We start from the raw sequence: 16,348 nt of genomic DNA, 5'->3' as shown, positions 1-16,348 counted from the left end.
GCCAAACCCTAACCCGGACGACGCTGGGCCAATTGTGTGCAGCCCTATGGGACTCCCATGAACTGCTTGTTTGAAGTCCTGCCACAACATCTCATTTGGGATTAGGTCTGGACTTTGACTAGGCTATTCTAAAACTTCAACTGTGTTGCGGAATTCATGGTTCCTTCTATTAAGGCAAGTCGTCCAGGTCCTGAGACAGCAAAGCATCCCCAAACTATCACACTACCACCACTATGCTTGACCGTTGGTATGAGGTTCTTACTGTGGAATGCAATCTTTGGTTTTCGCCAGGCATAATGGGACCCATGTCATCCAAAAATGTGCCTCAAGTTTGCCAAGAAGCACCTGGATGATCATCAAGACTCTTGGATGAATGTTCTATGGACAGATGATTTAAAAGTATAACTTTTTGTATTTTAAGTTTTGGAATGGCCTAGTAAAGTCCAGACCTAATCCCAATTGAGATATTGTGGCAGGACTTGAAACGAGCAGTTCATGCTTAAAATCCCACAAATGTCGCTGAGTTAAAGCAGTTCTGCAAGAAAGAGTGGGCCAAAATTCCTCCACAGCAATGTAAGAGACTGATCATCAACTACAGGAAGTGTTTGGTTGGAGTCATTGCAACTACAGGTGGCACAATCAGCTATTGAGTGTAAAGGGGGCAATTACTTTTTCACACAGGGGCATTGGGTGTTGCATAACTTTGTTTAATAACACAAGACTGGCACTCTTATTTATTGAATAAAGGTAACCTGAGTAAACAAATATTAGGTTTTGGTTGAAGATCTGATAAAATATAGAAAAGTATACACTGCTCCCTCCCTTCCCCCACTAACTGCTTTTTCAGTCTAGTTGGAGGTTTGCTTGAGCAACCTAGAACTCTTTATGCAAGGATTGTGCGTGGCTTATGAATGTGTTATAAGGTCATTTTTATGTAGGTACTGTTCAAATAAGGTACGACAGAAACACCCATTTAGATGCTCAGAGTGGTGATGGACCTGCCTCCCCTTCCCTTACTCCTGTCAAACCCCCAGAGGCCTCAGTCATCTCCACACTTCTCCCTCCCCCCTCCTCCTCATGTCCCCTCCTCCTTCTTCCATGGCTGCTGTTTCTCACCCTTGAGTCGTTTGGTCCAAATCACAACCAGGAAGCACTCAGCGCTATCCAAACAGACGGGACCGCCATGCTGGCCGAGCCGGGTCATGCACTTGAAACAGCAGAGAGCCGTTTGATAAAACCAGGGTATTTCTTCACAGCTGTTTCGCAGGGAGTTTCCTTGTATTTTAAAGAAAATGGGGAAAGTAACAGCTTTAAACTCTGGTTACACTTTGACTTGTCTTTCGATGGTGCAGGGGACAACAGATGGCCAAAGTGTTGGAGAATTCCGTACATATAAAACCTATATATGATTCTTAACTGTACTTCCTGAGTTATCGACCATGAAATCTCCAACCTGACCCATGAGGTCAGGCCAAGACAGGGTTCAATCTCTATATCATGTGATTACACTTCTACACGCTCTCTCACCTCCCACAGCCATGACATAGAGGGACCAGAGAGAGTGTTTAAAGTAATACCCTTGACTTTCTTGAACTTGTACTTATCTTTTTGTACTAGCAATGACTTTGCTGATAGCTACTTTATTGAGGGAAACATGTACTTACTATGTCTGTGATATTTGGTTGTCTAATGATTCCAACCTGGTCTCAGAGCATTTCTTATTATTCTGTACGGAAATCCGAGGTACTCATTTTAGAATGATATGTTATGTTTTGTATGATATATATATATTAATTTGTGGATGTCCATCACCCATTTCATATATCCTCTTTTAGCGCTGATCCCGTAATCGGGATCAACATCCAGCGAAAAATCAGAGCGCCATATTCATAACCAAATCTAATCATTTCTGTTTCTCAAACATAGGACTATTTTACACCATTTATAGATACACTTCTCCTGAATCGAACCACGTTGTCCGATTTTCAAAAAGGCTTTACAGCGAAAGCAAAACATTACATTATGTTAGGAGAGTACATCGTCAAAATAGCCACACCGCCATTTTCCGACCAACCACATGCATCACAAATAACCAAAACACAGCTAAATGAAGCACTAACCTTTGACAATTTTCATCAGATGACACTCCTAGGACATCATGTTACACAATACATGCATTCTTTTGTTCGATAAAGTTCATATTTATATATAAAAATAGCATTTTACATCGGCGCGTGATGTTCAGAAAATATTTTCCCTTAATGCATCCGGTGATCAGCGCTACAATTTACTAAATTACTATTCGAAAACATTTTAAAAATGTAATATTGTCATTCAAAGAATTATAGATTAACATCTCGTGAATGCAACCGCATTGCCAGATTTAAAAATAACTTTACTGGAAAATCACACTTTGCAATAAACGAGGTGCTATGCTCAGAAAAATAGGCTAGGCGATACAGGTTAGCGCCATCTTGGAACCATCTAAAATCAAATATACTATTGTAAATATTCCCTTACCTTTCATTATCTTCATCAGAAGGCACTTCCAGGAATTCCAGGTCCACAACAAATGTAGTTTTGTTTGAAAAAGTTAATAATTTATGTCCCAATAGCTCCTTCTTGCTAGCGCGTTCCGAAGGCTACTCATAATGTATGAGGTGCACGGGACTTGTCGTCACGAATGTGCAAAAAATATATATTTACGTTCGTTCAAACATGTCAAACGTTGTATAACATAAATCTTTAGGGCCTTTTTCAATCAGAGCTTCAATAATATTCAAGGGGGATGATTGCATTGTCTTACTAAACGTTTCAGAAGTTTCCAAGCCTCTCTTTCGGTCAGTTTCTACCGGAGGAGATTCTAACCACTTTGTAAAGACTGTTGACATCTAGTGGAAGCCTTATGAAGTGCTCAATGAATCCTAACTCACGGTGTGTTTCATAGGCAAAGTGTTGAAGGTGATTCCACAAATCAGATTTCCACTTCCTGTTAGGATCTGTCTCGGGGTTTTGACTGCCATATGAGTTCTGTTATAATTTGAAAAACGTATGATATGTTACGAATTCTAGCTAGGTGGCTAATGTTAGCTAGCTGGCCAATGTTAGCTAGGCTTGGGATTAGGGGTTCGTTTAGGAGTTAGTTTAAAGTGGAACTGAAAGCATTATAGGAACATGAAATCTTATTAAAATCTGTTCATATACCCCCCAGGAAGAATATGACAGGATTTTTTTATTTTATTTTAACATTTTCCGACAAGTAAGCACAGTCATTTTCACATTATCATAAATTCTTTGAATTTTGTGTATTAAGGCATTTGTGAAATTCAATAGCAATATAGAGCGAGAAAGTGGCCTTCATTTGGACAATTAATAGACACTGCAGTAAATGAAACCTAATAAAACATGTCTTGGCCAGGACCAGACTCTACCCCAATCAGAGGAGCAGTAGGCCTATTGGCAAACAAGCCATTTACCGCAAAGGCCTGCCATAATTCACTTTGAACTGGACTGTGTGTTTACAGGTAATTGCAACAGTGCAACTTTAGATCATTAGAACACATTCGGCAAAAGCAACAAAATACACTTGAATGGATTTCTGCAAATATGTAGCTAAATACCACAGGAGTCTTCTTACATTTGGAGGATTTACAGTCCTATTGATCAAACAACCATAAGGTAGGCTATCTTTCCCTATATGCACATCAACAACAAGATCAACAACTAATGCTAGCCAGAGCAAAATCAGCTAAAATATAACAAAGAAACATTAAATAAACCCTCTCAAATGTTTTCAGCTAGTTGGTTGTCAAAATTGCACTGATAAATGATGGGGAATGGCCTTCTCGTCCTTCTGCAGCTTGCCTGCCAATGCATGCGTTGTCCCAACCAAGCACCCAAGCTAACTGGGTAAAGTTGGCCAGCTAGCTACGTCCAGACACAAATGAGAGAACACCTCACTGACCCTTTTACTCACCCTAGCAGAGCTGGTTAGGCTGTTAACATGTTATATATAGCATTCGTGACTAACTTTTACTTTTTTTGCCTATGTTTACTGACACCGGTCATATTCAGTTGGTGTTGTGCATTTGTAAATTCATCAGTTATTCTGCGCTCTGGCACACTAAGACAAGAGTGCTCTGAAATCAGAGAAGACAACTAGCTAGAGTGAATTTGCGAATGCAAGCGATATACTAACTGGATAACAGTCGTTCCGTATAACTAGTGTTTCACATTTCTTGCTAGCTACCCAAATGACACGTGCATCTCTAGCTGTGTAGCCACTGAAAAATGATATGAGGGAAAAAGTCAGTCACTCAACCACTCATCCAATGACATGACGTCTTCGTATCAGCTAGCTATCTAGCTAACGTTAGGCTCTGTGTTTTTAGCTTGCTACATAATTAGATGCGCTAAGATATTAGCCACATTATGACTGACTTGTGATCAATGCCCTTGCTAGTTTGATTGAATTGACATCCCCAGCCTTAGTTACATTCATCTGCTTTTCTAAAAAATATTGAGTCATTGAAACTGAAACAGTGCATTCTGAATGGAGGCAGCAAACAATGTACCAGGCCAGCTATGATTTACAACCTGATAAAAATATTTTTTGTACTACCAAGAAATGTATTGGTGAATTATAATAATCATGCATTGAACTGCATCCATCCATTCTGCCAACAATGCCTTAGTGCACACCATGGAATATGGAGTCAAATTGAACCTACTTTTAAAACCTCTTATAAAGTTGGTTTCGTAGCATAAACTGGGAATTGTATATTTGTTACAGATATATCATTGTTTCTTTCATATCTGCAAAGTAGTTAATGCTGTAAGTTCCAATTTTAAGGGTTAGGGGAAGGGTTAGCTAAAAGTGTTAAGGCTATTATTTTGGGCAAGGGATACTAAGTAGTTGCAAAGTAGCTAACAAAGTAGTAAGTAGTTAAAGTTGCTAATTAGCAAAAATTCAAAAGTTGCCCGTGATGAGATTCGAACTAGCAACCTTTGGGTTGCTAGACATTCGGGTTATATGCCTACCTATCCACCCTGACCAACAACCCTACTTTCGTTTTTGTCTTAAGTAACCATCTGTCTTACGTAACCATAGCAAACGTAACATATCATACTAATTTGAGTGTCCCGGATTTACTTTTACTATGTTACGTCTAGTCTATGAGACCAGGCTGAAGATTCATACACTAACTGTAAATCGCTCTGCACAAGTGTCTGCTAAATGACAAAATTTTTAACAAATTATGTATATGTAAAGTGAATATTAACTTTATCATCACCGTCATATAGCTCTCTCAATGGGCTGGGTATGTCTTTGAGAAAAGTCATACAGTAAACAATAGATGGTATTTGGAATTGTGTTATTCATTTTTCTGGGCCCATATTCAGTGGCTCGGAGTTGGAGTGCTGATCTAGGATCCGGACCTCCGTGTGCATATAATCTTATTCATTATGATCTAAAATACAAATTGATCTTCCTGCCAGGAAGCAATGGCTGCTGCGATGTAAAACATGCACAACATTCTTCTCTGCAGAGTGGTAACCTTGGTGACCTTCCTGACGATGACAGGAGTGTGGGGAGGTGACACCACTGGGAACAGACGTCCAGGTCAGATCGTACTCCCCAGAACTCCACCAGGCACTGCAACAGCCCTGACCCATAATTTCCTTGGGTTAAAAAGAAGAGGAGAAAGGGGGAGAGGATGTTAAAGGATGTCCTAACAACAAGAAAAGAGACATCTCCAAGTGTGTTTCCTCTGTATCGTGTTCCTCCAGGGCAGGGAGGAAGACTGCGTGTGTTTTTGAATGAAACCCAGATAATGCTGTTTTTGAGCTGGGTTTTATCTGGTAGAACACTGCCGGCAGGATACGGTGTACAACGTAACACTTCCTGTTTATAACGAGAGGCATTATTGATTGGTTCCGCTTGGCCATGTGACATCAATTACAACATAATCATATCACAGGTCATGCTAGGGTAGACCCTCCAGCTGCCATTCACTAGCTTCTAGCAGATGTTGACATGGTACACAGTCAAAGTTATGTTGTTGTATCTGTTTTGTGGGTCTCAGAACCCAAGGAGGACCGAGCTGCTGAGGCGTCAAGGTTAATGGGACTTCCAGATGCCAGACACACACACAGAGGGGATTTACAGACCCAGAGACCCTTGGCCTGTGTTTATCAAGCTTCCTTTGTTGGATGCTGTGGACGGAGCAGTGAATATTGCAACACCTCAGCCATGATGTTTGCCCTGGTCAGCTCCCCCATGTGAACTTAGATGACTGAATGCTGCCAAGGCCTCCTAGCTGAAGGTTCTTCTCTCTCTGACTTATTTTTAAACATTTTTTGTCATTTAGCAGACGTTCTTATCCAGAGAGACTTAAGCTTGCCGTATGCTTCCCAGTCAAAAAAGTTGGATGACTAGTATTCATTACATTTTTTTAACTTGAGAAATATAGCACCCAACATCTTAGTTAGATGTAAAATTGTGCGAATAAGACCTCGGCAAAAACTTCATAATTAATTACAGTAATATTGCCTCATTTTTCTCATTTTCAAAACAACGTTATTTTAAGGGAGTATGCTTACAGACTTTCACTTTGCCTAGCCGAATTCTGCTAGGAGCAAACCAAACCTATGTATGCAGACACATTTACAGGAGCACTTAGGGTTAAGTGCCTTGCTCAAGGACGCGGATTTTCATCTAGTTGGCTCGAGGATTCAAGCCAGCGACTTTTCAGTTACTGGCCCAACACTCTTAACTGCTTGGCTACCCACCGCTAAGGCTATGATGTCATTGAATCTCCGTGGTGTTCCCATTTTTTTAGGGGTGGAGGAAGTCCCTCCGCTCTCACACCAAAAGGACTCTATTTATACTACACTCCTGTTTCTCTCTTTTTCTTTCATTCATTCTTTCTTTGTTTCCTTCCACCTCCCCACCTCACCATGTCAACGGCATGGAGTGTGTGAGCTACAGCCAAAAAGAAAATCAGGAAAACTGATTATTGATACCACTCTGATAGTGACATAAAACAATAAAACAGTGGTGTAAAGGAGGAACCTTCTCTAATTGAAGAGAACAGTCATACCATACCTGAACATGTTGTGGTTAGCCAAGTGTCCTTCACTGTGTGGAAGAAGAACTGGAAGGATACGTAGATGGAAACATGGCCGACTTGCACACTACTGTACACACACACATCCATCCACCCATACAGTGCCTTCAGAAGGTATTCAGACCCATTGACTTTTTCCACATTTTATGTTATAGCCTTATTCTACACACAATACCCCAAAATCACAAAGCAAAAACAGTTAAAAAAAAACAACATTTTTGCAAATTTATTAAAAATAAAAAACATAACTTTTTTACATAAGTATTCTGAACCTTTGCTATGAGACTCGAAATTGAGCTCAGATGCACCATGCACCCTGTTTCCATTGATCATCCTTGAAATGTTTCTACAACTTAATTGGAGTCCATCTGTGATCAATTCAAATGATTGGACATGATTTGGAAAGGCACACACCTGTCTATATAAGGTCTCACAGTTGACAGGGCATGTCAGAGCAAAAACCAAGCCATGAGGTCGAAAGAATCGTGTCGAGGCACAGATTTGGGGAAGGGTACCAAAATATTTCTGCAGCATTGAAGGTCCCCAAGAACACAGTGGCCTCCATCATTCTTAAATGGAAGAGTATTAGAACCACCATGACTCTTCCTAGAGCTGGCCGCCCGACCAAACTGACAGAGCTTGAGAGGATCTGCAGAGAACAATGGGAGAAACTCTCCAAATAGAGGTGTGCCAAGCTTGTAGCGTCATTCCCAAGAAGACTCAATGCTGTAATCGCTGCAAAGGTGCATCAACAAAGTATTGAGTAAAGGGTCTGAATACTTTCGTAAATGTGATATTTCAGTTTTTTATTTGTAATATATTTGCAAGAAATTCTAAAAACCTGTTTTTGCTTTGTCATTATGGGGTATTGTGTGTAGATTGATGAGGGGGAAAAAACAATTTAATCAATTTTAGAATCCGTGGAAAAAGTCAAGGGGTCTGAATACTTTCCGAAGGCACTGTAGATACACTCCTCAAAATGCGCTCCGTTCCCAAGCCTGCACACACACACTTATTACCCTGCACATAGATATTAACACACACTCCCCCATTGCTGTACTTATGGCAGGGTTTCAGGCTCGTTGTGAGTTCCATTGTGTTGATGAATGGAGCCTTGCATGGTTGAGTTGGATATTGACCTGGGAGATGATATGTAATGGAACGCAGATTCTCCTAGCCAGTTAGCCTCTCTATCTCTCCCTCTCTCCCCATCTCTCTCCCACTCTTGCGTTCTTTTAATTTCTTTTGTCTCACTCTCCACGCCCCCTCTCTTTCCTTTTGTCTCCTTTTCCCCTCTCCTCTTTCTCCCTTTCTCCTTTCCTACCCAGGGCATAGTGAAGTCCCACACTCACACTGCTCACTCTGTTTTCTATGTAATTAGAACCCTATGGCATTATGTCCAACAGGACTTACCCTTCCTTCCTTCCGTCCAGCCTTCCGACCTTTCTACCGTTCCGGTGGATGGTAGTGACCGACTTAACTGTCTTATTTCTTTCCAAAACTGTGTTGTGGTTTCCTAAGGTACCCTGAGACTTAGTTTTTTTCCGGAGTGTATTCAATTTCCACAGCAGACTCACAGATAGAGGAAACTCAGCCGTGGAGAATGTGGTGACTAAACTTCCTTTTTATAAAAATGTCAGTTTTCTGCTGGGTAGAACGAAACAGATATTCTTCCAAGTCAACTTAGCTAAATTGTTTCATACATGATTTCCTCATTCTCTGACTACTCTTTTATATGTAGAAGTGTTGAGAGGAGAGAGGAAGTTCGCTGCATGTGTCCGTTTTCAGCTATTTTAATATTTGAATCCTTATGTCAGTAGACTTTCACTTGTGAGTTTCAAATGATTCATCAGAGACAAGACAGAAAGGTGCACTTATGACCTATAAAGGCAACGCCAATGACTAATGTATTCAACCTCCATTAGCTTATTCCTGTAGTCTGCATTGACTTCTCCAGACCTATAGAGCAGTCGACCCAGGCAGACAAACCGTGTCTGGAGAAAAGCTTTAGCCAAGAAAGAGGACCAGACTGGATTTCCACTGTGGTGTGTGCTTACTTTTTCTTTATTTAACTAGGCAAGTCAGTTAAGAACAAATTCTTATTTTCAATGACGGCCTAGTGGGTTAACTGCCTTGTTCAGGGGCAGAATGACAGATTTGTACCTTGTCAGCTCAGGGATTCGAACTTGCAACCTTTCAGTTACTAGCCCAACACTCTAACCACTAGGCTACCCTGCATGCTTGCCTATGTGTACATGTGTGTGGGATGTTCTGGATCAGACCCGTCTCCATTATGGTTATGAGAGAGGGGGGACCAGCGAGGAGTGGAAAAGATGAATATCTGACCAGATACAGTAGACAGCATTGTACTCTGTCTGGGATTGATAGACCAGGACCCAGTCATAAAGAACCGTTCACCAGGCTGATTCTATACTGACTGGGTTAGCTGGGTTATTAAATATGCCCCTCTGACTCCATCCTCTATCTCCCGTCCTCCCACATTCAGATCTGCTCAGGAAGAGTTATCTTGTTAAACTGGAGAAATCCATTCAAATTTTTTCTCTCTCTCTTTGGCATGTCAGTTAAGTGTTTATGAACTCTGGAGTGGTTTAGCGTTGGAGGGGCTTTTGTCAGAAAGGGGAAACGTAGGCCAAGTATTTGCTTTATATTGGCTTCTCCTGAAGAGAGGGTTTGGAGGTGCGTCAGTCACTTTGGCCCTTGGTGTGTGCACGTCTGTATAACATGCTGACTAGACTGGACACGCGTGTGCATGTTGATTTTGTCCATACACACCAGAAGCAATCAGGACACGCAGGTTGAAATATCAAAATTAACTCTGAACCAACTATATTAATTTGGGGACAGGTCAAAAGCCATGAATAATGTATGGAAATTGAGCTAGTTAGCTTGCTGTTGCTAGCTAATTTGTCCTGGGATATAAACATTGGGTTGTTATTTTACCTGAAATGCATAAGGTCTTTTTTTTCTGGATCTTTGTAGAATTTTGACCCATTTTCAGTCATAAAAAGTTGTGTGTTCTCTACTCCGACAATTAATCCACAGATAAAAGCAGAAACCTAGTCAGTTTCTAGTAATCTCTCCTCCTTCAGTCTTCTTCTTCTGTGGACTTTATAATGCGGATGGCAACCAACTTCAAGGGGCATTACCACCACCACCTGGACTGGAGTGTGGGCCTCAGTTCAACTTCTAATCACCCACGTGGGAACAGTGGCAAGAAAAAGTATGTGACCCTTTGGAAATAGCTGGATTTCTGCATAAATTGGTCATCAAATTTTATCTGATCTTCATCTAGGTCACAACAACAGACAAACACGGTCTGCTTAAACTAATAACACATAAACAATTATACGTTTTCATGTCTTTATTGAACACACCGTGTAAACATTCATAGTGCAGGGTGGGAAAAGTATGTGACCCTTGGATTTAATAACTGGTTGACCCTCCTTTGGCAGCAATTCTCAAATGACTTCCTCGCCTGGTTCACCAACTACTTTGCAGACAGAGTTCAGTGTGTCAAATCGGAGGGCCTGCTGTCCGGACCTCTGGCAGTCTCTATGGGGGTACCACAGGGTTCAATTCTCGTGCCGACTCTTTTCTCTGTATATATCAATGATGTCGCTCTTGCTGCGGGTGATTCCCTGATCCACCTCTACACAGACGACACCATTCTGTATACATCTGGCCCTTCTTTGGACACCTCCAAACGAGCTTCAATGCCATACAACACTCCTTCCGTGGCCTCCAACTGCTCTTAATTAAACACTAGTGAAACCAAATGCATGCTTTACAACCATTCGCTGCCCGCACCAACCCACACCCACCCGCCTGACTAGCATCACTACCCTGGACGGTTCTGACCTAGAATATGTGGACAACTACAAATACCTAGGTATCTGGCTAGACTGCAAACTCTCCTTCCAGACTCATATTAAACATCTCCAATCCAAAATGAAATCTAGAATCGGCTTTCTATTTCGCAACAAAGCCTCCTTCACTCACGCCGCCAAACTTACCCTTGTAAAACTGACTATCCTACCGATCCTCGACTTCGGCGATGTCATCTACAAATAGCTTCTAATACTCTACTCAGCAAACTAGATTTTCTCCACACATAGTGTTGTGTGTTCCTCCCAAACAATTCAACTGTAGTTTCATCTGTCCACAGAATATTTTGCCAGTAGTGCTGTGGAACATCCAGGTGCTCTTTTGCAAACTTCAGACGTGCAGTAATGTTTTTTTTTGGACAGCAGTGGCTTCTTCCGTGGTGTCCTCCCATGAACACCATTCTTGTTTAGTGTTTTACGTATCGTAGGCTCGTCAACAGAGATGTTAGGATGTTCCAGAGATTTCTGTAAGTCTTTATCTGAGACTCTAGGATTCTTCTTAACCACAGTGAGCATTCTGCACCGTGCTCTTCCAGTCATCTTTGCAGGACGTCCACTCCTAGGGAGAGTAGCAACAGTGCTGAACTTTCTCCATTTATAGACAATTTGTCTTACTGTGGACTGATGAACATCAAGGCTTTTAGTATTTTTGTAACCCTTTCCAGCTTTATGCAAATCAACAGTTCTTAATCTTAGGTCTTCTGAGATCTATTTTGTTCGAGGCATGGTTCACATCAGGCCATGCTTCTTGTGAATAGCAAACTCACATTTTGTGAGTTTTTTTTAGGCCCTAGCAGCTCGAACCAACATCTCCAATCTCGTCTCATTGATTGGTCTCCAGGTTCGCTGAATCCTGATGCCAATCAGCTCTTGGAGAAATCATTAGCCTAGGGGTTCAAATACTTTTTCCAACCTACACTGTGAATGTTTAAATATTAAACATTCACAGTGTAGTTTGGAAAAAGTATGTGAACCCCTAGGCTAATGACTTCTTAATCATGTATTCAAGACAAATACAATAATTTGTGTGTTATTAGTTTAAGCACACTATGTTTGTCTGTTGTGACTTCGATGAAGACCAGATCAAATTTGATGACCAGTTTATGCAGAAATCCAGGTTATTCCAAAGGGTTCACATACTTTTTCTTGCCACTGTATATGCTCCTAAAAGCCAATGACGAGATGATAGAGGCAGGACTTGCAGCGCATCAGGCGTCAAAAATAGAACCAAGTTCTATTTTAGCGCTGGCTACGCAGACGCTCGTTGATGCGTGTTAGCAGTTTGGATGAAATTATTGAATAACATGTATGTGTACATTTATTTTGCAACGTTCGCACACGCAACGCGGGTGGTGTGGTCATCGTGTAGGTGTAGGGATTGTAGGGATTGTTTCTTTTTTAATGTTTTTTTTATGTCACAAGTACAGTGAAATGCCTTTCTTGCTAGCTCTAAACCCAACAATGCAGTAGTCAATAACAATGTAATACCTAACATAACATAAGGTAGAACGTAAACACACAAAAAGTAAAAATAACAAATGTGAAGAACACAAGTAAGTAAGCATACTATATACAGGGTAAGTCAGGTCCAGTACCATATTTACAATGTGCAGGGATACTGGAGTGGGAGGTAGATACTGTATGTATAGGGGTAAGGTTACTAGGCATCAGGATATATGATATACAGAGTAGCAGCAGCGTATATAATGATTTTATGTGAGTGGGTGTGTGGAGAGTTAGTATAAATGCATGTGCATATTATGTGTATGGTAGTGTTTGTGTGTATGTTGGAGTGTCAGTGTTCTTGAGTGTGTAGGGCCCTGTGAGTGGACATAGAGACAGTGCAAAAATTTAATGTTTATGTCGGTGTATGTGCAAGAGTGTGTACCAGTGGAGGTACTGCTCTGTTTAAAATTGACAAAAAAGTTAGAAATGTCCTTGTTTTTGAAAGAAAAGCTAAGTGACCCCAAACTTTTGAACGGTAGTGTATATACAGTGGCTTGCGAAAGTATTCACCCCCTTTGACATTTTTCCTATTTTGTTGCCTTACAACCTGGAATTAAAATTGATTTTGGGGGGGTTGTACCATTTCATTTACACATCATGCCTATCACTTTGAAAATGCAAAATATTTTTTGTGAAACAAACAAGAAATAAGACAAAAATAACTAAAAACTTGAGCATGCATTACTATTCACCCCCCCAAAGTCAATACTGTGTAGAGCCACCTTTTGCAGCAATTACAGCAATTACAGCAATTACATGTATGTCTCTATATCTCTCTATAAGCTTGGCACATCTAGCTACTGGGATTTTTGCCCATTCTTCAAGGCAAAACTGCTCCAGCTCCTTCAAGATGGATGGGTTCCACTTGTGTACAGCAATCTTTAAGTCATACCACAGATTCTCAATTGGATTGAGTTCTGGGCTTTGACTAGGCCATTCCAAGACATTTATATGTTTCCCACTTAAACCACTCGAGTGTTGCTTTAGCAGTATGCTTAGGGTCATTGTCCTGCTGGACGGTAAACCTCCGTCCCAGTCTCAAATCTCTGGAAGACTGAAACAGGTTTCCCTTAAGAATATCCTTATATTTAGTGCCATCCTTCAATTCTGACCAGTTTCCCAGTCCCTGCCGATGACAAACATCCCCACATCATGATGCTGCCACCACCATGCTTCACTGTGGGGATGGGGTTCTTGGTGGGATGAGAGGTGTTGGGTTTGCGCCAGATATAGCATTTTCCTTGATTGCCAAAAAGCTACATTTTGAGTACCTTCTTCAATATTTTTGGGGAGTCTGCCACATGCCTTTTGGCGAACACCAAACGTGTTTGCTTATTTTTTTCTTTAAGCAATGGCTTTTTTTCTGGCCACTCTTCCGTAAGCCCAGCCGTGTGGAGTGTACGGCTTAAAGTGGTCCTATGGACAGATACTCCAATCTCTGCTGTGGAGCTTTGCAGCTCCTTCAGAGTTATCTTTGGGTTCTTTGTTACCTCTCTGATTAATGCCCTCCTTGGTCTGTGAGTTTTGGTGGGCAGCCCTCTCTTGGCAGGTTTGCGGGGGTGCCATATTCTTAAAATATTTTCATAATGGATTTAATGGTGCTCCGTGGGATGTTCAAAGTTTCAGATATTTTTTTATAACCCAACCCTGATCTGTACCTCTCTACAACTTTGTCCCTGACCTGTTTGGAGAGCTCCTTGGTCTTCATGGTGCCGCTTGCTTGGTGGTGCCACTTGCTTGGTGGTGCCCCTTGCTTACTGGTGTTGCAGACTCTGGGGTCTTTCAGAACAGGTGTATATATACTGAGATCATGCAACACTTAGATTGCACACAGGTGGATTTATTTGACTAATTATCTGACTGCTGAAGGTAATTGGTTGCACCAGATCTTATTTAGTGGCTTCATAGCAAAGGGGGTGAATACATATGCACGCACCACTTTTCCGTTTTATTTTTATGATAATTTTTTGAAACAAGTCATTTTTTTCATTTCACTTCACCAATTTGGAGTATTTTGTGTATGTCCATTACATGAAATCCAAATAAAAATCCATTTAAATTACAGGTTGTAATGCAACGAAATAGAAAAAACGCCAAGGGGATGAATACTTTTGCACGGCACTGTATATGTCAAAAGGTTTAGACACACCTACTCATTCCAGGGTTTTTCTTTATTTGTTACTATTTTTCTACATTGTAGAATAATAGTGGACATTAAAACTATGAAACAACACGTGGAATAATGTAGTAGGCAAAAAAAGTGTTCAACAAATGTTATTTTTTGAGATTCTTCAAAGTAGCCACCCTTTGCCTTGATGACAGCTTTGCCACAGGATAAGTTCATTAGAGTTAAATGCACCTCAGATTGTAAGCCCAAATAAATGCTTCACTGAGTTCAAGTAACAGACACATCTCAACATCAACTATTCAGAGAAGACTGTGTGAATCAGTCCTGCATGGTCAAATTGCTGCAAAGAAACCCCTACTAAAGGACACTAATAAGAAGAAGAGACTTGCTTGGGCCAAGAAACACCAGCAATGAAAATTAGACAGATAGAAATCTGTCCTTTGGTCTGATGACTCCAAATTTCAGAGTTTTGGTTCCAACCGCCGTGTCTTTGTGAGACGCAGAGTAGGTGAACGGATGATCTCCGCATGCGTGGTTCCCACCGTGAAACAAGGAGGAGGAGGTGTGATGGTGTGGGGGTGCTCTGCTGGTGACACGGTCTGTGATTTATTTAGAATTCAATGCACACTTAACTGGCATGGCTACCACAGCATTCTGCAGACATACGCCATCCCATTTGGTTTGCACTTTGTGGGACTATCATTTTAAACAGGACAATGACCCAACACACCTCCAGGCTGTGTTAGGGCTATTTGACCAAGAAGGAGAGTGATGGAGTGCTGCATCAGATGACCTGGCCTCCACAATCACCCGAACTCAACCCAATTGAAATGGTTTGGGATGAGTTGGACCGCAGAGTGAAGGAAAAGCAGCCAACAAGTGCTCAGCATATGTGGGAACTCCTTCAAGACTGTTGGAAAAGCATTCCTCATGAAGCTGGTTGAGAGAATGCCAAGAGTGTGCAAAGCTGTCATTAAGGCTAAGGGTGCCTACTTTGAAGAATCTAAAATATATTTTGATTTGTTTAACACATTTTTGGTTACTACATGATTCCATATGTGTTATTTCATAGTTTGATGTCTTCACTATTATTCTACAATGTAGAAAATATAAAAAATTACGAAAAATCCCTTAGGTGTGTCCAAACTTTTTACTGGTAATGTATATTTGATAAAACATTGAATTTGGCCTTACTGCTATTAGCCCATAAAAACACATTAAATAACAGATTCATAGCGCAATGACTGTCTATGGGTATCTACTAGTATGCTCACAGATACCCATAGACATCCAGTCATTGCGCTAATGCTAGTTAGCATTGGGTCGCAAAACTACCTCTAGCTTCCTTCATTTTGGACACAGAGACATAAAATGTATCCATGAGTTCATCAGACTCTGGGGAAGTAGATAAAGGGCCTCATTGCCAAAATCCCAAAGTAGCCATTTAAGGGGTTGGGGGGCTGGAGGGAGGTCGGGGTTCACTGAGAGAAAACATGCTCCCATCCAAAACTCTGAGCTTATATCCAGAGCAGGGGGAAGTGATGTGGGAGGGGGGCATGGAGGGATATGGGGGTCATATTTCATCACCAGAAAAGGAGTTATACACTGCGTTGGTCCAACCATGATATAGAGCAGCTTTTAAGAAGAAGAAATGGGTGTGGGTGGGGGTGGGGGTACAA

This window comes from Salmo trutta, chromosome 33 (assembly GCF_901001165.1).
Source record: "Salmo trutta chromosome 33, fSalTru1.1, whole genome shotgun sequence".
Classification (NCBI taxonomy): domain Eukaryota; kingdom Metazoa; phylum Chordata; class Actinopteri; order Salmoniformes; family Salmonidae; genus Salmo; species Salmo trutta.
This window is presented reverse-complemented; position numbering follows the sequence as displayed.